We start from the raw sequence: 23,848 nt of genomic DNA on the forward strand, positions 1-23,848 counted from the left end.
GAGGATTCTCTGACTCCAGGATTTGGGACCTTCAGACAGCACTGTGACTGTGATATCTCTGGGTTTTTAATATGTTTTGGTCCCCAAGACCCTATAAAGCATCTTGAAATGGGCAATTGCCTACTTAGTGTTTTTGCAGAGTTGCCAGAAAACTCCTCTTGCCCCTCCACAAATCTCTGCTGGCTGAATCTGTAATTCTAGTTTCTCATCTTCACTCTTGTGCCTTATGGCTTTGGAGCCAGTGACAATGCATGTGTTCCTGGCTTTTGATAGAAAGCTATTTACTAGTCCTTTACTATAGAGTAAATGTGCTTCAGAACAGTCCTCCATTCAATAAACCCTCAATTTGAGAGTACATATTGAGTTGTGCCAGGTACCAGGTAAGGCACTTGGGAAAGTGTGGAAAGCCAAACGGATAAGGCTCCTGACTTTGTAGAACTTTTCTATTTTAATGGCTCTCAACTTTTTAAAATTGAGATTGGCAAACTAGGGCCCTTGGTTCAAATCCAGAGGGCTGCCTTTTTTTTTTTTTTTTTTTTTGGTAAATGAAGTTTTACTGGAACATAGCCAAAGCCATTCATTTATGTATTTTTATTTATGGCTGTTTTTGAACCATAATTGCAGAATTCAGGTTGTCGTGACAGAAATCACATAACCTACAAAGCCTAAAATATTTATAGAATATTTGATCCTTTCTAGAAAAAAGCTTGCCCATTCCTGTTTTAAAATTCTAGGGATGAGTAATGATAATGGTAATAACAGTTGACACTTAGGGAATGATACGTTGTACCATGCACCCTACCTACCACACCGCGTGGATATTTGATTTTTATCTTCACTCCTACCCTGTCATCCTGATTCTTTTGTTGTCTCCACTTGACATATGAGGACACTGAGACCCATTCTGAAATGTTTTAAATCAGTAGATCCACAGGTGTGTACCTGTAGGCATGCAGAGACCTCTGCTGTACCCACTTTTCCCATAAAGGGTCTCTCTTAGCTCTACACATGTGCCTTTGGTTTTTTCTTTAGCAGTTTCTCCTCTCCTGCCCTCTTCTTTCTAGGGCAGGTGTGGATGTTCCAGCTTCCACAGCGCCTGTCCTCTGCAGTTCTCCATTGTCATTTCATCTCACAACTTCTTCCTCCCTCCTCATATTAACTATTCTTTGATGATGCCCCAGAAATCTACATTTTCAACACTCATTTGTCTCCTCAATTCCTCCCTGTATTTCCAGTTGCCTGGACCACAGGGCTCTTAGCTCAAACCAAATTCTGAAACCAAATTCATCATCATTTCCTCCAAGCCAGCTCAGCCTCTGGACTTGGAGATTTTCTGTTATTGAGAGTATCAGTCTTCCTTTCTGACATCTAAGTCATTAATAATAATGGCCATATTTTTTTCAAATTTTAACTCTTGGTCCTAAAAAGCAAATCTCGTTGAAATCAGGACCTAGGGACAAATAACAAAGGGTGGAGATTTATGAAAAGTTCACAAAGCTTACCTGATGTATAGTCTTTCTTATTTTCCTACAGGAGAAGTAAGAAAAGGAAAGAAATTAACCAGGATCAGGTACCTGCAATGAGCCACCTTTTCTATGTAATGTATATAACACTATCAGTAATGCTATAAGTATTTCTATCCTCATTTTATAGATGACAAAGCTGAGTCTCACAAACTACCCTTGAAAATGTCACACAGCTAGTGCCTGGTGGTACTGATAGCTAGATCTAAAGATCTAAGTTTTGAATATGATTTCGCATCCTCTTATGGTATATCTCTATAACACTTGCAAATAAAATGCATATGTATATAATGGAAACATCTGTGGACTTGGCCCATTCATTTGCCACCTAAAATATTTTTCTTGCATAGATCATCTGATATAAACTCCTGAAAAATATCTTGGAATTTTATTGAATTGATGTTTGCTAAATTTTCTTTTTTAATACATATCAATCAAAACTGACTGTGGTATATATAAGATTGACTGTAGTTTTCAGTGTCTGTTCCTCCCTTGCTCCCCACTAAAAGGTAATAATAATGATGATAATGGTAATAACAGCTGACACAGGGAATGATACACTGCCATGTGCCCTACCTACCACACCACATGGATATTTGATTTTTATCTTCACTTCTACCCTGTCATCCTGACTCTTTTGTTGTCTCCACTTGACATATGAGGACACTGAAGTGTAGAGAGAAAAATAACTTGCATATAGTCACACAACTACTAAGTGGTTCACACAGGCAGTCAGACTGCAAAGTTCTTAAGCTTGTTGTCTGTAACCAATGGCCTGTTGTTATATATCTATCAACTAGCACTATTTTGTGTGATGGTGGAGGGGTGGGGAATTTGTAGCAATTAACAATTCCTGTGGTGTAAATATCCCCAACCTGGCTGATTTCAAACTACATCATTGTGTTGCATCACTGCCTCACAGTATACTGGCCTCATGGTATATGAGAAAATTGAGCAATGGGCTCTTATGATCCTGTGTTGACCTGCTTTGCACAGACCCAACATAGATACTATAATGCAGTAGGAAAAATCATTCATTAGGCCAAAAAGGTTGACATATTGGTGAGACAGAACATACTTCAGTGCCAAGAGGTTGGAGTGGATAAGAATGATGTAAACCTAAGGATGGTTAATCTTGCCATGAATGATGCTCTGGAGATATTCCAAGAGGTTGAAAGGGTATGCCAGGTGCAAAGTCATGAGCAAATGGGAAATGTTTGGAAGGTAATGAGATCACATTGACCCATCGGGAGCACAGAGTAGCTTGGGAAGAAGAGGCTCTTTTCTTTTAACATTGCACATGTCATTTAGAGGCTTTAGTGGGTGGATGGTGGAGCTCTCCAACCCCTGGTTTGTACTTTGGAGGAAATGGTACCCCAGACACCCAAGACAGTACCGAGGAATACTGGCATTTAATGTTTTTCTGTAGATCATTCTGGGTACTGAGACTTGTAACATTGTTTTCAACCAAAATCCTCATTACAGTAGGGTCGCTTTTAAGTTTTGAATGATACACATTGGAAATTAGCTTAATCCAAAAGTATTTTAAAAGATTCAATGCCCCAAGTTTGAAATAAGATATATCTCAAAATTTTAAAAAATGCAATCTCAAAACTTCAAGGCTGTCAACCCACAGAAAGTGTAACCATGTTAATGTTCATATCTTGTGGGCACACCACTTCAGCTGTTGAAATGGAAAGAACTCAGTCTCCATTGTGTATTCTGTACTATGGTTTCTATGCACTGAATATTCTGCAAATGATGTGATGCTTAGGTTATAAAAGCAGTGACTTTTAAAATACAATATGGAATAACTTTGTCATCTATATCGTATTATTAATCTGAGCAGTGGAAAATATATCCGTTGAATTAGTAACCTGGGTCTAGAAGTTGAATTTGATAAATCAGTAATGATATGTGATGGTGTTACTAGAGGAACAAACATACTGTATATCATGAGAGATAATGCTAAAACAAAACAAAAATGGAATTAGAAAAAATGATATGTGTTGCAGATTTATACTCTGGGAAAATAAATGTAATCCTTTCCTATTTTAGTGAAGTATGATGATGATGATGAAGTTATGTAATAAAATTTAATTTTGAATAGGAGAGTTATGGATTAGGTGAAGCCCTAGGGTTGCATGCCTACCATATGTGCCCACCATATACATTTGAGTGTTGGATTGTAATTCTCCTCTAACAGATACCACTTTGTTAGAGATTTTGCCATCTTTTCCCCATGTTCTTTTTCTGCAGGATAAGGATGAGGGGATTATATGTGTGTACCTCTATAATACTTGCAAATGAAATGCAGCTATCTATAATGGAAATGTCTGTGGACTTGGCCCATTCATTTGCCACCTAAAATATCTTTCTTGCATAGGGGCGCCTGGGTGGTTCTGTTGTTAAGCGTCTGCCTTTAGCTCAGGTCATGATCCCAGGGTCCTGGGATCGAGCTCCACATCGAGCCCCGCATCGGGCTCCCTGCTCGGCGGGAAGCCTGCTTCTCCCCCTCTCCCGCTCCCCCTGCTTGTGTTCCCTGTCTCACTATTTCACTCTCTGTCAAATAAAATCTTTAAAAAATATATCTTTCTTGCATAGATCATCTGATATAAAACTGTCTACAATGTAATGTAGGAAAGACAGGGTTTGAAGCTGATGGCGAAGAAAGAATTCTTGAGACATCTGTGGTGCAAAAAGGTGATTTTATTAAGGCACAAGGACAGGACCCGTGGGCAGAAGGAGCTGCACCGGGGTCATGAGAAGTGGCCCTGCTGGGAGGCAGTTAGGGATAGCATAAGTCTCTAAGGAATTTTGGAAGCAAGTTTTCCAGGACCTTGAGGGGGCTAGCTATTGTTGGGAAAAAATGTTATTTATTACCATCTAATAAAACCTTAGTCGTGAGACCCCTCAGATGTATATCAGTGGGCCATATGCTTGGGGGATGATTGCCAACACTTATCTTGGGGGGTTTAGAGGTAAAGGAAGTTTCCAAAGGAATTTCTATATGTTAAAGTAGACTTACAGGATTGGGGGGGGGTAGGGGGGTGGAGTCGGGCTAGGATTGCCTTTTGCCCTTAGCAAAGTGTCAACATCGAGGCAGTTGAGTCCCTAGAAGAATGTTACTCTGCCTGTTTCAAGGACTTGTCAGTGGGCTGTAGGTAGTAAGGAAATTTAATAATTTTTCTTCTGCCTTTGTTTCCCACATCATAATGGGCCAGGGAAGAACTGGGCTTCACACAGTTTACAAGCACCTGCTGATCAGTCCATGGCTCATTCACCCAATAGTGCTTCGTTCTGGGAAGAGATCATTGGATAGCAAGGCATTTATAAGGCATTCTCCCCCTCTCGCGATTCCTGGCACTCTTTAACTAAGATATATTTCCCTGGTCATTAAAAAACATAAAATCCAAAGAAACACCATTTCCCCAGACTGAGTGATAGCCTTTTTGAGAGCAAGTTTCCTGTCACTTGTATATCTTTGGCTCTGTCCCAGACTATAGCATGGTGCCTTCTCAAACACTCACTACTGGTACTTTTCTCTATTAGATGTAATTTCCAAGAGAGAAGAGAAATGCTTACTGGTGTTTTTACTCGTTCACTTAAAAAAAAAAAAAAAAAAAACCTATTCCTTTAATAAGCATCTGAATGAAAGGGTGCTGGCTCACTCACTGACTAACCATGCAGTATGATATAGACATCTAAACTCTCTAGACCTGTTTACTCATTTGTAAAATAAGGTGGTAAGACTAGATATTGCATTGGAGGAAAGTTGGTCTCCAGAGATACCCTGTGGAGCTCCATCTGCCCAACATTTTCATGAGCCATGAGAATGTGGAAGGCATATTAATCAACATTGCAGAGGACTTGGAGCTGGAAGGCATGGTTACTGTTTGATTGACAAAAGCTGTAGACAAAAAGATTGTGGCAGCTTGGAACAATGGGCTACATTCCAAAGGTAAATTTTTCCTCTGAATGGAAAGCCTTCTATAATGATGTAAAACAAGTAAGGATAAGATTGGAAGGCTGCAGCTTCAAAACAGTACCTATAAGTAAGACTTTGGAGAAGTGGCCTACAAGGTTGTGTATGATATGGCTTCAATAAAAAAGCTTAACTTTTGTGAACACAGATCAAGGACATGGGGTATGTTCAGATCAAGTCAGTTAATCTCTCTGAGACAGGGCTTCATCTCTAAGGTAGGAGTAGTCATAATAAGTACAGTTCAGAAATGTCTCCTATGAATCTTAAGCACTGTGCTAAGTGCTTTGCCTGGCACATCTCAGTAATCTTCATAAAAGCTCAGTGAGAGGTAAGTATTAATAGAATGCCTGTTTTATAGATGAAGAAATTGCAACATAGATTACGTAGATCATTGTCCAAGGTGTCGCAGGTAGGCAGAGGTAGAGCCAAATCCAGCTCCTTCTGACCCCAAAGCTCAAGCTATAAAGTGCTATTTTCTATTGCTTCCCTCCATAACGTTTAAGGGGCACAGGGCTAATTGTGTCCACATAAATCCTGGCACAGTGCCTTGTGTGAAGGCACAGAGTAAATGCTAATACCCTTTCCTTTTGCTCCTTTCTTTTTTCTTCCGTCCTGTGCCTTAATGGCTGAGCCCCAACCCAACATGTAATTCTGGGGGTTATTCTGAGACTTCAAGGGTAGACCCTGCTCATAGAGGAATAATTGTTCCATGACTTTGCCTGCCTACCTTTATTCTCCTTCCTTCGTCCCATATAAATCTTTTACACCAGCTGCAGTACTCACCATCAGCAACAGTGCTCACCTCAGCCTCATTCATAGTCAGGGCTTGCTGAGGTGCTTGGAAGGCTTGAATTTGTGTCACTGAAAACACTCCCTGGAGAAGGCTAAAACCTCTGTGCTAATAGACAAGTAAAAACCTGAAGAGAAAATAATTCATTTTTAATACCATAGCAGAGACTCAGGTTGAGCCAAGAGCAGCATTCATGTCCCTGCAGAGATCTGCTTGGGTCTGAGGGGCATGTGTCCTTTTAAGGATTTGTGGCACTACTTATTTTATAGAATTGGCAAGACTGGTTTTGTCAAAAGCCTGTGTTACCCAAATGCCTGAAACACACAAAGTTATCAGCTGCTTGATTCTCTCCAGAGTCAGAAATCTCACTTTCTACTTACTCTTGCTTTAAAAAAAGTCACAGCCAGAGATTGGGTCTGAATCCTGAATCAGTAGTGTTGACACTAACAGAAGTGAGTATCGGAGGTGTGGCTACTCAATAGCGGCTCCCTGTTGGAAAAATTAGTAGAGCCAAACCACTAAAGGAAATGACCTTTCTCCAGTAGCAGTGGGTTTGCCTTCACCGATAGCCCCCAAGGTTGTTCTCTGGATTCAAACGTGGGGATAAATCAGTTGAAATCCCTGGGAAGACTGTGAGTTCCATGACTTGCCAGCCCAGAGGGTGGAAAAAAAAAAAGATCTTATTCCCAAACATGGAAAACAAAACAAAACCCTTACCTAAATATAGAAAATGAAGTTTGAAGAAAATGAAGAATAAGCTCAAGTTAAAACAAACAACTATGCCATTATATGTGCAGTTGACCCTTGATCACCACGGGTTCGAACCGCATGTGCCCCCTTAGACGCAGGTTTTTATGGTGGGCTGCTGTGAATATATTATCTCTTCCTGAAGATTTCTTAATAACCTTTTCTTTGGTTTACTTCATTGTAAGAATACAGCATGTAATACATATAACATAAAATATGTTAATCGACTTTGTTATAGTAAGACTTCTGGTCAGCAGTAGGCTACCAGTATTTAAGTTTTGGGAAGTCATAGTTTTGATGCAGATTTTCAACTCTGCAGGAACCTGCTGCCCCTAACCCCCTGCACTGTTCAAGGGTCAACGGTATATTAAAAAGATGAGAGGGAGGAAAACTGCAAAGTCTTGGCAAGGGTTTTCCTTATGTTCAGAGATGATACATAGATGAAATTTTTCCCCTTATTTTTATTTTCTGAATTTCCTACAATAAGCAGAATCTCTTCTATAACCACGAGGCACAAATGTATTTGGGGAAAAAAAAAAAAAAAACTTTCTGGGCACCTGGGCGGCTCAGTTGGTTAAGCGTCTGCCTTTGGCTGAGGTCATGATCCTGGAGTCCCAGGATCCAGGCCTGCATCAGGGTCCCTGCTCAGCAGGGAGTCTGCTTCTCCCTCTGACCCTCCCCCCTCTCATGTGTGCACTCTCTCTCTCTCAAATAAATAAATAATTTAAAAAAAAAAAACTTTCCAATGTGACAGCAATTAGACAGTCCAGGGTGTGTTTGCTTGCCTAGGGCCAGGGAAGTGGCCACAAAGGACACAGGTGAATTAGATGTCTGCTTTACCCCGTCTCTGCCCCAGCACTGTTCTTTGAGCAGGAGCAAAATGTTACAAAGATAGATGTGGTTGCATATATGAAGTCACTTACCAAAAGATAATTAGGGGTGAAATTTTCTTTTTTTTTTTTTGTTGGAATTCTATAGAGGATATAAAACACAGCCAAGGAAATTTATTAATGTTGACCCTGCTTTTTTGAGACAAATCATGGAACTTTTTTAAGGAAGAAGACTGGTAGGCTTAAAGGAGATAAACTTATATTTATTTTATAGTATCTCTAGTTTGCATGATGGTAGAAATGTATTGCTGAGATTTTGCTGCCATTATAAATGAGTTAGTTTAACAAACATGTATTAAATCTTCATGCTGATTTATTATAATACTCGGTATGTGGATTGCAAAAAACAAAAACCCTTCTTGTGACTTCTCACAATGGATTTGAGAAGTCAAACAAACCTGAAGAAAATGACGTTACAATAGGATAGTTGCTGTATGGGAGATGAGCCCAAGGAAGGGGTATGGAATTGGCACCTAGTAGGTCACAGAGCACTGTAAACTGTTCTTTCTCATTTGATCTCTCAGCCTGGTTAACTAATACGGTATTTTCATATTCTAGAATACAACAGGAAAGAGCTTTTTACCAGCCAGTCACTGTTCTGTTTTTAACATGGATTATTTTCCTATTACGCCCCTCCCCCAAAAGCTAGAGAGGGGGTATTTTGTGCTTTTGTGTCTTCATTTTATGGCTAAGGAAATTGGGCACAACAACATTTAGTCATTTGCTTAAAGTCACCCAGCTGGTAGGTGGTGAAACTGGGACTCTAATCCAGGTCTTTGTCCAGCGTCTACTGTGGCCCCTGTGCTATCTCCCTCCGAAATTTCTAGATGACAAGTGGCCATGCCAGGCGTCTGGGAGGGTAGACCTGCCCCAAGACCTAGTGTTTATCCTTCTAAATTCAGTTTGGTAAAACAGAGTGAACGGTGAACCCTCTTTCTCTTTTGACACATGTACCTTCCAGAACGTTGGCAGTTGGGAAAAAAAAGAATGCATCTGTTAGAGATAGTTAATTCCTGAAATTATTTTTATTTTTAGCTTTATTAAGTTTTGTAAATAGACCAGACAATAAAAAGGGGGAAAGAAAGAAAGAAAAATCTAACTTTTTTTTTCTTTTGGTTCTAAGTGAGAGTAAATCTTGCCATTGGCAGCTAATAAAGCGTCTCCCAGGTGTCTGTCCTTATGCATTGAGAGGGAATCAGTGTCCTTATGTTCTTATTCATGGGCTGTTAGTTGCCTTTTGGAAGTCCCCAGCACATAAGTCCTCAGAAAGTGGCACTTGCCTTCCTTTTCTTCAATGACCTATGGCCTGTCATGTGACCTTCAGGCTTCTTCGCATGGTATTCATGCCGTCTGCACCCAGTCGTTTACCACTTCAAATCTAACTTCTCCCACTCTGTGCCTCATACCCTTCTGTCACTCTGGCTTTGTTCATGCCCTGTGCAGATATGTCCACATGGCCAAGTAGTATCAATCTTTCAAGGTCTTGCTCAGTTACCAATCCCTTCCTTACCCCTAGGGAAGCTTTCTTGGGAAGTTTTCTTTTAAGGGTTGTTTAATATACCAACAAAATCTCACCTCTGAATCACAAAGGTGCTGGTGAATATGTTTAAGGTGAGGGGTTAAAAAAGTTTGTATTATGTTAAATGAGAAAAACAGCTCTCAAAATTGTGCATTCACTTTGGTGCTGACATGATAGAAATGTACATACAGATCACCAGAGATCACAAGAGAACCCAGGGAGACAAAGGTAATCACAGTGGTGAGGTGGTGAGATTATTTATTTATTTATTATCATTATTATTTATGTATTAAAAAACCCTGTCATTTTATAATATTCCTTAATAGCACTTCTATGTAGGTTTCTTTTTAACCTGCAGCATTATTCATTGCTTCCTCTAGTGGACCCCTGTACTTTTTGCCTGCCTGGCAATTATTTCTCCTTCTGATAAGAACATCTCTCTTTGCCTTTGTGTGAGGTCCTTTCCTACACTCATTTCATGAGGAGGACCAGCCTCACTCTGGTCCAGGGACAGGTATGTGACTCAGCCCCAGCCCCAGCCCCAGTTAGTGTATGGATTCCACTGGCTTCTGTGTTTGGTTCAGGGATATCATGTAATTCAAGTGGGTTTGGCAAGATTGAGTTCTAATTGGAACAACTGGGAAAGAGAAGCTCCATTTTCTCAGAGACTTTTTTTTTTTTTATTCCCCTCAGAGACTTTTAAGCTTGTAAATAAATAAGCCAGAAACAATCCGTGATCTATCTTCGGACTGCCACCACAAGAAAGTGGTAAGGAAGGACTCCTCATGGATCTAAGGAATGACCTGAGTCCGTGAGTACATAAGCCTTTGCAATTCATGTTGTTAAATCTTTTAAGACAAGCTGATCTAATTTGATGAGCGTGAGTAGAGATACTGTAGCCTTGTTCATTACCTCCAAAACATGTGACCAAGTGTGCACATTGAACTTGAAGATAGGAAGTCTGTGGTTGGATTGGGATTGATGATGTTTTCCCCAGTTGGTGGTACAATTCCTTCAGACATGATGGTTCTGCAAAGTATGGCTCTATGTTCTTCATGGCAATTGGCAGTTTGTTTCATGCTGAGTAAATGGGGCTGTCTACTTTGTAGACTACTTTCTTTTTGCTGCAAGCAGAGGCCTATTATATCTCAGGAAACGGAGATCCTAGTTTCTCCTAGTCTCACCAGACCACTTGAAGTTAGTTGTTCAACGTCACAGTATTTGTTTCTTTACTGTAGAAATGACAGGATAACATTTCATGGCTTTTGGGATCCCTTCCTCCTTTAGTACTCTGTGAATCTATAAATATGCACCGATTTCCCTGGAGCTTTGCAACATATGGTGCATGTCCAGGGCATTGTTACAGCATGGTAACTCACTTTACCACAGTGGGGTCTTAAGAGGGTCAGTGACTCCATGTTCATGTGTCACAGTGTGGGTAGATTGTGAGGGCACAAATCCAATCCTGGCCAAAGAACATCAGGTTTAGGTTTGCTTACAATCCACTCTGACCTCTGAATTTTTCTCTAACCTGACCCACTTATTCAAAACTGATTTGGTTGTCATCCAGCGTGGCTCATTTTGATTGGCCAAATTTAGTCTATTTTGGTGTATCTGGGAAGCATCGTTTTGACCCATTATTCAGGATTACTGAATACTTTTAAATTGTAATTTTGTTGTCTAAGCTAATACTTAAGTTTGTTTTGTTTTAATTTTCAATCTATTATGGACCTAGGCTTAGGAAATCACGGTTGGTGTGGCAGTTCCAGATTGCAATGCATCTTTCTAAATGTGTGGTCTCAATTTTGTACATTTTCTGTTTGTATATATGCGTGGATCTGTTTCTGAATTTTCTCATTCTGTTCTGCTGGTCTATTTGTCTACCCCTGTGCTGATACTACACTGTCTTAATTACTATGGTTTTATAATGAGTGTTAATATCAGCTAAGATGACCCCCATCTCCTCTGAGCCAACCTTTTCAGGAGTACCATGGCTATTCTTGGCCCTTTGCTCTTCTTTGTAAACTGTAGAATTAGTATGTAAAGGTTCACAAAGAATTTAATTTAATTTGCTTATCAATTTAGGGAGAGTTTTTAATCTTTCCAATAATGTGTCTTCTTATCTACGAACATGGTTTATTTTACAAGTTATTTAAACTTTGAATAAGTTTTATAATTTTCTCCAAAAAAATTATTGTATATATTTTGTATGTATTTCTAGGTGCTTATAAATTTATTACTATTGCAAATGATGTCTTTAAAAATGTTAGAAAATATGCTTTCTAACATTTTGTGGTTATTTTATAAGTAAACAGTTGATTATGGTGTATTAATTTATATCCAGCTGCTCTGTCAAACTCATTCTTTAAATAAAATAATTTTTGCCTGATTTTTTATACAGTTATGATTTGTGAATAACTGTTTCTTTCCAATCCTTTTATCTATTACTTTCTTGTCTTATGCAAGTATATTAAAGGATTGTATCAGTTTCTTACAAATGCCGTAACAAATTACCACATTCTGAGTGGCTTAAAACAATAGGAATTTATTTTCCCACCAACTAGAGAATAGAAGTCTTTGGGTGTCAGTAGGGTCTCCCTCTGAAGACTCTAGGGAGGAAGGCTTCTTTGTGTCTTCCAGCATCTGGTGGCCTCAGCACTCCTTGCCGGGTAGCAGCATAACTCCAATCTTTGCTCCGGTCTTCACTAGGCTTTCTTTGTGTGTCTTTCTGTGTTAACTCCTCTTATAAGGATACCAGGCATTGGATTTGGGGAACACTGTAAATGCAGGATGATTTCTTCTCAAGGTACTCAACTACTTACATCTATAAAGATCCTATTTTCAAAGGCGGTAACATTTTGAGATTCTAAGTGGAAATGAATTTTGAGGAGACACTATCCAATCCACTACCAAGAGCTTCACTAAGATAAAGAATTGAAGTGGTAGTGAGCATCCTCTTGCAGTCCTAATTTTTAAGAGAATTCTTTTAATATATCACAGTTACTGTGGTTTGTGAATTCTAAAGCACGTGAATTTTCCACATTTCAACAAGTCCAAAAGGGTAATAAGCCTTACAATCAGTGATTACTATAGTTTAATGGGTAGTATTTTTTTCTTTATTTGCAGTACATCTTTTAACAAACGGCAACTTGGACTTAATAGAATGAAATAAAGTTGTTTTCCTTTACATTTATTTTTAATGTTAACTTTTAGCAGATTGAGAAGTTCCCTTCTTTTTTTGATTAGAGGTTTTTGTTTTGTTTTTCCTTTATATCATGAATAGATGTTGAATTTTATTGAATGTGTCTTTCCCCCTTCTACTGAAATAAATATATGATCCTTCTTCTTTGTTAGTAGGGTAAATTTTATTAATAGATAATTTAACTTTAAACTCACTTAGTATTCCCTACTTGGTTGTGCTCTATTACCTTTTTATAGGCATTGTTGGCTTCATTTTTGCCAATTAAAAAAAAGGATATTTGTAATATGCTCATGAATGAGATTAGCCTATAATCTTCCTTCCTCCTGTTATTCAGGACTGGTTTTATCAAAATTATACTTGGCCATGATGTATCATCCTATTGTGCTGTTAAATTCCATTCACTGATATTTTGTTGAGGATTTTTGCCTCCATGTTCATCAGGGATATATATCTGGAGTTGTAGTTTTCTTTTCTTGTGTTATCTTTGGCTTTGGTATGAGGGTGATGTTGACCTCATAAATTGAACGTGGAAGTTTCCCTCATCTTCTATTTTTTAAAAAAACTTTAATAAGAGACATTGATATTAATTCTTCAAATGTTTGGTATAAGTTGCTTTTGAAGATACCTGATCTTTGGCTTTTCTTTGTGGGGAGATTTTTTTGTTTTGTTTTTGTTTTAGCAGTCTTTCTCAGGACTGGTTATTGCCCTTTTCACGCTTTCTATTTCTTGAGTCAGTCTTGGTTGTGTGTTTCTAGGACTTTGTCCATTTCTTCTAGGTTATTATTTATTTTAAAAGTTTTATTTATTTATTGAGATAAAGAGAGCACGTGAGTGAGGGGGAGAGGGAGAAGGGTTGAGAGAAGAAGGAGAAGCAGACTCCCTAGTGAGCAGGGAGCCAGATGCTGGGGCTCAATCCAAGGGTCCTAGGATCATGACCTGAGCCAAAGGCAGACGCTTAACTGACTGAGACACCTAGGTGCCCCTCTTCTAGGTTAGTTAATTTATTGGTGTATATAATAACTGAAGTAGTCCCTTATGAGCTTTTATTTTTATTTCCATGGTATCAGTTATAATATCTCCTCTTCCTTTACTGATTGCAACTCAAAACCATAATGAGATATCATCTCACACTTGTTAGGATGATTACTACAAAAAAAAATGGAACAAATATTAACTTAGGATAGGAGAAAAAGAAAACACGTGTACATTGTGAGTGGGAATGTAAATTCATCCAGGCCCTATGGAAAACCTTACAAAGGTTCCTCAAAAAGCAAAAAGAGAACTACCACATGACTCAGCAGTCCCACTCCCGTGTATGTATCCAAAGGAATTGAAATCAACAACTTAAAGATACCTGCACTCTAATGTTCTCATTATTATTCTCAATAGCATTATTTCCTTTCCTCTTCACTCCAGCATTATTCTCAATAGCACAAAAATGGAACCAAACTAAATATCTATCAATAAATGAATAAATAATATGTTATATGCATACAATGTAATATTATTCAGCCCTTAAAAAAAGAAGGAAATCCTGACATTTGAGCAACATGGAGGGCATTAAGCCAAGTGAAAAAATTGAGACACAGAAGGACAAATGCTACATGACACCACTTACAGAAGAAATCTAAAATTGTCAAACTTATAGAAGCAGAGAGTCGAATGGTGGTTGGTAGAGGCCAAGGGAATGAGAAAATGGGGAGATACTAGCTAAATGGTACAGAGTTACATTTATACAATATGAATAAGTCATAGACATTCACTTACTCTACTTATGTACTGTCTACTGTACAGCATTGAGCCTATAGTTAACAATATTTTTTTTAAAGATTTTATTTATTTGAGGGAGAGAGAATGAGAGATAGAGAGCACGAGAGGGAAGAGGGTCAGAGGGAGAAGCAGACTCCCCGCTGAGCAGGGAGCCTGATGTGGGACTCAATCCCGGGACTCCAGGATGATGACCTGAGCCGAAGGCAGTCGCTTAACCAACTGAGCCACCCAGGTGCCCTATAGTTAACAATATTATATATTTAAAAATTTGCTAAGAGGGTAGACTTTATATTAAGTGTTATTATTACAAAACAACAACAATAACAGGGCAAGAGGAAGCTTTTGGTGGTGATGGATATATTTATTGTATAGATTGTGGTAATAGTTTTATGTGTGTGTACTTATCTCAAAACTGATAAAGTTATATACATTATATATGTATAGCTTTTTACATGTCAATTATATGTCAATAAATTGGTTTTTTAAAAAAGATTATACTAACAAAAATAGTTGATAGTGTTCTTTCATTTCATTCTCTGAAAAAACATATATCTTGGAATTATCAAGACTTTCATTAAAACTTGCCTATGGATGGGCTCTACAACTGGGGACGCTCGCAGCTCTCGGCGCCGGGCCCAGCTTCCTTCAAAATGTCTACTGTTCACGAAATTCTCTGCAAGCTCAGCTTGGAGGGTGATCACTCCACACCCCCAAGTGCATACGGGTCGGTCAAAGCATACACCAATTTTGATGCTGAGCGCGATGCTCTGAACACTGAGACGGCCATCAAGACCAAAGGTGTGGATGAGGTCACCATTGTCAACATTTTGACCAACCGCAGCAATGAACAGAGAGACAGGATATTGCCTTCGCCTACCAGAGAAGGACCAAAAAGGAACTTGCATCATAACTCAAGTCAGCCTTGTCCAGCCACCTGGAGACCATGATTTTGGGCCTATTGAAAACACCTGCTCAGTATGATGCTTCTGAGCTGAAAGCCTCCATGAAGGGGCTAGGGACTGATGAGGACTCCCTCATTGAGATCATCTGCTCAAGGACCAACCAAGAGCTTCAGGAAATTAACAGAGTCTACAAAGAAATGTACAAGACTGATCTGGAGAAGGACATCGTTTCTGACACATCTGGTGACTTCCGCAAGCTGATGGTTGCCCTTGCAAAGGGTAGAAGAGCAGAGGATGGCTCTGTCATTGATTATGAACTGATTGACCAAGATGCCCGGGATCTCTATGATGCTGGAGTGAAGAGGAAAGGAACTGATGTACCCAAGTGGATCAGCATCATGACTGAGTGGAGTATGTGTCACCTCCAGGAAGTATTTGAAAGGTACAAGAGCTACAGCCCTTATGACATGCTGGAGAGCATCAAGGAGGAGGTCAAAGGAGACCTGGAAAATGCTTTCCTGAACCTGGTCCAGTGCATTCAGAACAAGCCCCTGTATTTTGCTGACTGGCTGTACGACTCCATGAAGGGCAAGGGGACTCGTGATAAAGTCCTGATTAGAATCATGGTCTCTCGCAGTGAAGTGGACATGTTGAAAATTAGGTCTGAATTCAAGAGAAAGTACAGCAAGTCCCTGTACTACTACATCCAGCAAGACACGAAGGGCGACTACCAGAAGGCGCTGCTCTACCTGTGTGGTGGGGAATGACTGAGGCCCACAGCGGATGAGCGCCCAGCAGTGGTGCTCCTTTGTTTCCAGCTAACAGTTCCCGAAAATAGCTTGTGACTAACAGACCCCTTGTGCCTGTCCCCATGAGGATGGTGTTAGCATCACCCCCTCCCCATCCCTATGTCAGTTGCCTAAGCATTGCCTACCTCTCATGTCTAGTCTCTCCTTTTAGCCAAAGAAATGAACATTCCAAGGAGTTGGAAGTGAAATCTATGATGTGAAACACTTTGCCTCTTGTGTACTGTGTCATAAACAGATGAATAAACTGAATTTTTACTTTATAAAACAAAAAAAAAAACTTGCCTGTGGATGTACCTGTGTCTATTTTTTTATTTGGTGAGAATGTTTAAATGCTTGTTCAATTTTTGCAACAGATAGAGGAATGTTGAGATCACTTTCCCTTCCCGATGCACTTTTGTTAAATTAGACTTTTCTAGAAATATGTCTATTTTGTCTGTTTCAAATAAAGTATCATAGAATGGCTCAGAAGAATGGTTAGAATTCCTGCTGCATTTCTAATGAGGCCTCTTTGGTGGCTCCTTAATTTTTTAGTCAGTGTAACTTTGGTTTTTTACTGCTTTAGATCTTCACTGACTCAATGAGTTTTCAGCTCATTTTGTATTATCTCCGTTTCTTTCCTCCTTTCTGATTTAGTCATTAATCTTTTTCATTATTAATATTTTTAGATATTCTAGTGACTATCTGTGTAATTTTAAATGATATAAATATTGTATTATTTTTTTTCTCTCAAATTTTCATCTGTGCTTACTCTCTGAGAGAGGTAATTTGAGATAAAGGCTCTTCCTTTTGTTCTTCAAATTGCTCCTTACAGGTTAATGACCCTGTCAGCCAATGAAAGTGATTACTCCTGAATGACAGTCTTTGTCCCCCTCCCCAAATGCCACTGTATGCACTAAAGGTTTCCATGTACTCAAAAGCAGTCTGTATGTAAGTAGAATCTCATTTTGTCAACTCACTAGCCATACGACTTACAGCAAGAGTTTCACCTTTGCAGTTTTAGGGTGCTTATTTGTGAAATGAGAATACAGCCAGTCCTACAAGGTTATTTTAAGACTAAAATTAGGTGACAGTTGTTAATGTGCCTAAGACTGGCCCTTCATAAAGTAAGCGCTCAGGATATGTTATTTCCCTAGCCCCCATGATAACTTTTCTGTTGCACAGCATGCTACCTTTTCTGTTTGAAGATAGTACAAATGACCATGTATCAGTTATCCAGAATTTTCCAACAACTTAGTACATCGTCTACGTTTAAGGAATAAATGGGCAGAGGTCTTTTCTCAGACTATGCACATATATTGTAGGAAGTAGAAGAAAAATTAATTGATAGCAACATTATGAGAATCCTAATATCCACTTTTTTTTTTTTTTTTTAAAGAACAGTGGTTTATAGAGAGTGGAGTGGTGGGTACTAGGTGTTGGGAGAAAACAGGAGATGTTGGTCAAAGAGTACAAAGTTACAGTTGTAAGATGAATAAGTTCTCGGGATCTAATGTACAACATGGTAATTATAGCTAATAATACTTTATTACATACTTGGAAATTCCTGAGTAGATATTAAATGTTCTCACCACAAAAAAAGAAATGTTAATTGTATTACACGATGCAGGTGTTAGCTAATGTCATGTTGGTAACTATTTTGCAATATACAAAAGAATAGTAGTTTATAATCTCTTTTGTGTCACAGACCCCTTTAAGAATAAAGTAAAAATCATGGACTCTATCTTCCTCCCAAAGCACATTTGCACAATCTTTTACACAGAATTCTATATTTCATATATCCTTCAAAGGCTATCTATGAATTCAGAGGTAAGAATCTTTCTTTCAGAAAGTACCAGTTTTAAGGTTAGCTGAATGTCATACATTTGACAACACCGATATTCCAATTCCATGCAGACTAATATATCCTGAGTTAGAATATGAGTTTGAAATAGACAGATAGATTTTTTTGACATAGCTATTCTTTTTAGTATCCGTCATAATGACCCCGAACGGAAACCAGAAACAGATTATGTGCTTAAAACAGAATGTGAAAGCATTTCTCAACTGTTAGGATGTTCTAAAGAATGTGTCCCCTGTGAAGTCCCAGTGAATCTTACATTGAATGCATTTAAAACTTCAAAACTTTTCTCCTACCTTTCTTTTCCTTTACATTCCAAGTTATACGGGGATGACTTTGTATAAAAGCAGCATCTAAGGCAAGAATATACTTACTGTGTTAGTAAAAAGGTAAGAGCATAATGCCCTTTATCTTAGTTTCAAGAGCAAATAAGGCTTTGTTAGCCAAAAAATTATGTGTGAGTGCGTGCGCGCGCGCGCGCACACACACACACACACACACGGGGGTGGGGGGAGGGAAGAAAGAGAGAGAGAGATAATATGACACCAGTTTTGACCTAATACTCAGAAGTAGAAAAATGTCAGAATCAAAAATGTTCTCAGGGCGCCTGGGTGGCTCAGTAGTTAAGCGTCTGCCTTTGGCTCAGGTCATGTTCCCAGGACCCTAGGATCGAGCCCCACATTGGGCTCCCTGCTCAGTGGGAAGCCTGCTTCTCCCTCTCTCACTCCCCCTGCTTGTGTTCCCTCTCTCGCTGTGTCTCTCTCTGTCAAATAAATAAATAAAATCTTAAAAAAAAATGTTCTCACATAGCTAAAACAATGTAAAACAGTGGGATACCTATAAGAAGGTGAAACTCAATAAGACTGAAGCCTTGAATTTAAAAAAAATCAGTAATAATTTTTGAAAATCAAATAAAAAATCAATAATAATACATGGAAAGATCTTTAGCAAGAATGTGGTATGTAGTTAGAGTAGCCAAGATTGTTATTAATTCCTGCCATTTTTATTTAAAATTTGTGTATTTAAAAGCTTCTTTTGCTCCTTCTCAAAATATATTTCACAAAATAAATTAATAGTGGAAATAACTTTGTTGGTTAATTTTGTCACATGAACTGTTTTTTTGCAAGGATTTGCTAGAATAATCTTCATATGAAAAATTACTTGCTAGTTTGAAAGATCCATAAATGGACTAGATTGATATGAGTACAAGTCATAGATTTCTTTAGTCTTCAAGGCTGACTAGAGATAGGACCAAAGCTCCCAGAATATCCAAAGGGAAAACCAGGCTTATTAGTGTAAGTCCAAAATGTAGGAGCAAGAAACTTGGCTAGAGGGCGTTGTAAAGGATAGGAAAAAATACCCTTAACAGACACAATCTCTAATTTGCAAATATTCTTTCTAGACACCAGGGAATGTATAAAATAGGGAGAAAAAAAAGACAAAAAAATCTCATCCATGAAGGACTTAGATAAATGGTAGGAATGACCAAGTTCATCCACAGCCACTAGATTGTACTGTTGTGCAAATTGATGTGCTAGAGTTAGACACATGACTTCTCAATTTATTTCAGCAAATCCCTAAAGACTTTTACTTAGGGATGCCTTAAAATACCAAAAGACCGAAAGGTATTGTGTTGTAGATAAGAAGACAACCTCTGATTTCAAAACCAAAATCTAATGCTGGAACATTGCTTTGCTAGCTGGATGACTTTAGGTTCATGGCTTAACGTATCCAAGTCTGTTTCCTCATCTGCCAAGGGGGTTTGTAAACGCCCTGAGCTTACAGGGTGATGTAAGCTTTAAATGAGGCTCTGTGTGTTTAAAGCACTTAACCACATTATGTAGCACATAGAAAGCACTACATATTAGCTGATATGGTTTTTCACATTGTTATTGATCATTTGACTTGAGGCATCCTCAGACCTCAAAGAAATTAGTTGAGAAAAACAAGTCGATAAGAAGATAAAAGTGTTAATGCAGTGAATATGCTTATTTTTAGATGCCTGAACAAGTAAAGAAGAACACTGAATAAATGAAGTGTTAAGGAAGAAAGTCAGCAGGATGAAATGAGAAAAGTCACATCATTTCCTGAGGTAGTTGAGACAAGAAGGGAAGAGGGTCTCCTCTCCTTAGAAGTGAGCACCACTAGGCATTTCCAGGGCAGGGTCAGGATGGACAGCCCAAGACATGTACCATCCATTAGTTTTTCTCAGAACTACTTGAGAAATTCCTATGTATAATTAGGGTGGCTGTGATAAACATTTTTTAATGCCTTCATCAAGATGTGTGCAGTGGTATTTTTCCAAAGATCATTTCTCTGTCATCTTAAGGGACAAAACTAGGGAGATATATTAGAGAACATAAATGATTCACTAACTCTCAATGGAGAGCTGAGATAAATATTTGTAGTGGTCATTTATCATCCATTTAATACTCAGGAGCTTATTTTATCCACACTCTCTCTGTTACCTGTTTTAACTGTTCCCATTGGAGTAATTTTTCTTAGCAGCTATATAGAGAAGGTGCCAATAGCCCAAACATCTCTCCTTTTTTTTTCCTCCATTTTAATACCACATTTATTGAGCAACTACCTCCAGTGTTTTAAGAATGTGTATTCTATTAATTTATGCACAGTGAACTTTGCTGTTCACAGATTGGTATGCTTACTAGACCCAGAACCTTGCAGAAAATCACCTGACCGAGAAAGAATGGCACTTTAGGAGAGTGAGAAATTAATATAGTAGAAATCATAACATTAGGGTTATAAAAGTCACCTTTGCCTTCCATAAATCACATGCTTTGCCCAAGATCAATTATAAATTGAAATAGGCTATAATAGGTTCCATTCTTATGGAGCACCTACAGTGTACTACAGAAACAGTGTATAGTGAAACATTGTCCTTATGTTCAAGTGGACTATAGTCAGGGTAACAAGCTTATAATAGAAAATTATAGAACATTAAAGTATGTGTAGTGATAGATGCACAGTAAATATCCAGAGTAGGAGGACCTATGTGGTCCAGAAGTGGTCACAAAAGTTTCACAGAGAAGGAGAAATCCAGAAATGTCATTCCCTACACAATATTAGGTTGACCTGTCACTTGCAGATATATTCATGATGCTGCGTCTCTGTCCGTGGCACACAAGGCTTTAAATACTTTGAAATTCATGCATTAAATTATCTGAATTAAGTCTTAAAGAACCTCGAGTAGGACTTAGCCAGGTAAAGAGTAAAAAATTGTGGCATGGCAAAGCATTCCAGGCCAGGGAAATGGAGTCAGCAAAGCTTGAAGCTCAGAGATAGCAGAATGAGTACAGAAAATAAAAAAAATAGTGTTCATTGTGACTGGAGCTTAAAGAATTAGGTGAAAAAGATAAAGCTCCTGATATAGTCAGGGCAAGATAATGGAGGTCTTCGGGAGCCATTGCTTTTGGTGGCCTTCCCTGTGGGTGCCCCATTTCACTGATGCTCATCCACATGGATTGTTATGGCCAGTAGAACGTGAGCAGGAAGTGAGAGAGGCCACATCTGAGAGGAAGATTAAAAGCCATTCTACGAGCCTGCCATCACTCTTTTACGTATGCATCCTATCATAAGGCAATCCACAACCAACATATAAATGAAGAGAAAGAGTTTATTGTTGTAAGTCACTGAGATTTGTGGAGTCATTTGTTAATAGAACAAAACTTGGTTTAAGCTGACTGTAACAGTCACGTGAGACGACTTGATGGGCAATATAAAGATTTTTGTATTCACGTACACACATACTTTATTGAGTTATAACAAAGAGAAATATACAGAATTCATGAGTACAGACTGAGGAATTATAATACAGGAAGCATATTCATGTGATGTGTATCCTGATTAAAAAGTAGAACGTTACCAGCAGTCCAGATATTCTGCACACCTCTCCTTTTTATTATCATTCTCTTCCATACAGATAACCACTGTCCTGATTTCTGATGCCATGAATTAGTTTCAACTCTTTATAAATGTGAAACATACATTATGTACTCTGTTGTGCCTGGATTCTTTGACTCAGTGTAATGTTCGTGAGATTAATTTTCATTGCATGTAGGGTACTTCATTTCATTGATACATAGTTTACCGTTTTATGAATGCATCACAATTATTTATACTGTTGATGGGTTGTTTTAACTTTTCGATTATTACAAATAGTGCTGCTATGAATATTCATGGTTTTGGGAAAACTTATGTATGCATTTCTTTTGTGTATATACTAAGGAATATCACAGAGTATGCCTGTGTTCAGCCTTAATAAATACTGCAAAATGGTTTTCCCAAGTGTTTGTACAAATTTATATTGCAAACAACAATGTGTGAGAGTTTCAGTTGCTCCATATCTTTGCCAGTATTTGGCATTTGCTGTTTATTGTATTTGTAGCCAAACTGGTGGGTGTAGTAGTATTTCATCTTTATTTTCATTTCTCTGGTGGCTAATAAGATTGAGAATATTTTTACATACTTATTTGTACTTGGATGTCTGCCTTTGTGGAGCATCTTTTCAAGTCTTTGGCCCATTATTTTACTGGATTTTATCTCATTATTTTTCATGAGAATTTTGTACATATTCTGAATAAAAGGTCTTCATCAATTACATGTTTTACATCTTTTCTTAAACTTTGACTTGACTTTTTACTCTCTTAGTGGAGATTTTGATAAGTATCAGTTTTAAATTTTAATGTAGTAAAATCTACCTTTTCTGTCTGTGATTATGCTTTCTATGTCTTGTATAGAAATATTTGCCAATCCCATCAGAAAATATATTTTCCTCAAACTGATTTTTGTGTATAGAGATAGAAAACTATGAATCCAGGGGCATCTGGGTGGCTTAGTGGGTTAAGTGTCTGCCTTCAGCTCAGGTCATGATCCCAGGGTCCTGAGATCGAGCCCCGCATCAGGCTCCCCTGCTTCTCCCTCTCCCTTTGTCTGCCTCTCCCCCTGCTTGTGCTCTCTATCTCTGTCAAATAAACAAATAAAATCTTTACAAAAAAAGAAAACTCTGAATCTAGATTTTTTTATTCGCATGAAAATATCTAACTGACCCAGTCATATGTACCCCAAGGGTTATCTTTTTGTCACCTCTCCCTAACAATGCTACTTTTGTATTAGTTAAATGTATAGCTATGTATGGATTCATGTCTGCATTCTGATCCCTTGGTCTGTTTGTCAATACTTGGACCAATTCTATATCTTAATTATTGTACCTTATAACCCTAGTTATCAGTTAGCATAAATCCGCCAACTTTATTCTTTTTTTATTATTATTATGTTAATCACCATACATTACATCATTAGTTTTTGATGTAGTGTTCCATGATTCATTGTTTGCGTATAACACCCAGCACTTCATGCAGAACATGCCCTCTTTAATACCCATCACCAGGCAAACCCAGCCCCTCCGCCCTCCCCTTTAGGACCCTCAGGTTGTTTCTCAGAGTCCATAGTCTCTCATGGTTGGTCTCCCCCTCTGATTTCCCAGTCTTCATTCTTCCCCTCCTGCTATCTTCTTCTATGTTTTTTTTTTTTTTTAACATATAATGTATTGTTTCAGAGGTACAGGTCTGTGATTCAACAGTCTTACATAATTCACAGCACTCACCATAGAACATACTCACCCCAATGTCTATCATCCAGCCACCCCATCCCTCCCACCCCCCACCATTCCAGCAACACTCAGTTTCTTTCCTGATATTAAGAATTCCTATTATCAGTGAGGTCATACGATACATGGCTTTCTCTGATTGACTTATTTTGCTCAGCATAATACCCTCCAGTTCCATCCACGTCATTGCAAATGGCAAGATTTCATTCCTTTTGGTGGCTGCATGATATTCCATTGTATATATATAT

The 23,848-nt window shown here is 38.4% G+C and overlaps 1 pseudogene; it reads left to right on the top strand.

Annotated features, from left to right (window-relative positions):
• The first annotated feature begins 15,027 nt into the window (after positions 1 to 15,027).
• On the top strand, positions 15,028 to 16,224 carry LOC112834177 (annexin A2 pseudogene; annotated as a pseudogene).
• The last annotated feature ends 7,624 nt before the right edge of the window (positions 16,225 to 23,848 follow it).

The sequence above is a fragment of the Callorhinus ursinus genome, unplaced genomic scaffold (assembly GCF_003265705.2).
Source record: "Callorhinus ursinus isolate GAN/ISIS: 27379988/994484 unplaced genomic scaffold, GSC_fseal_2.0 scaffold15, whole genome shotgun sequence".
Classification (NCBI taxonomy): domain Eukaryota; kingdom Metazoa; phylum Chordata; class Mammalia; order Carnivora; family Otariidae; genus Callorhinus; species Callorhinus ursinus.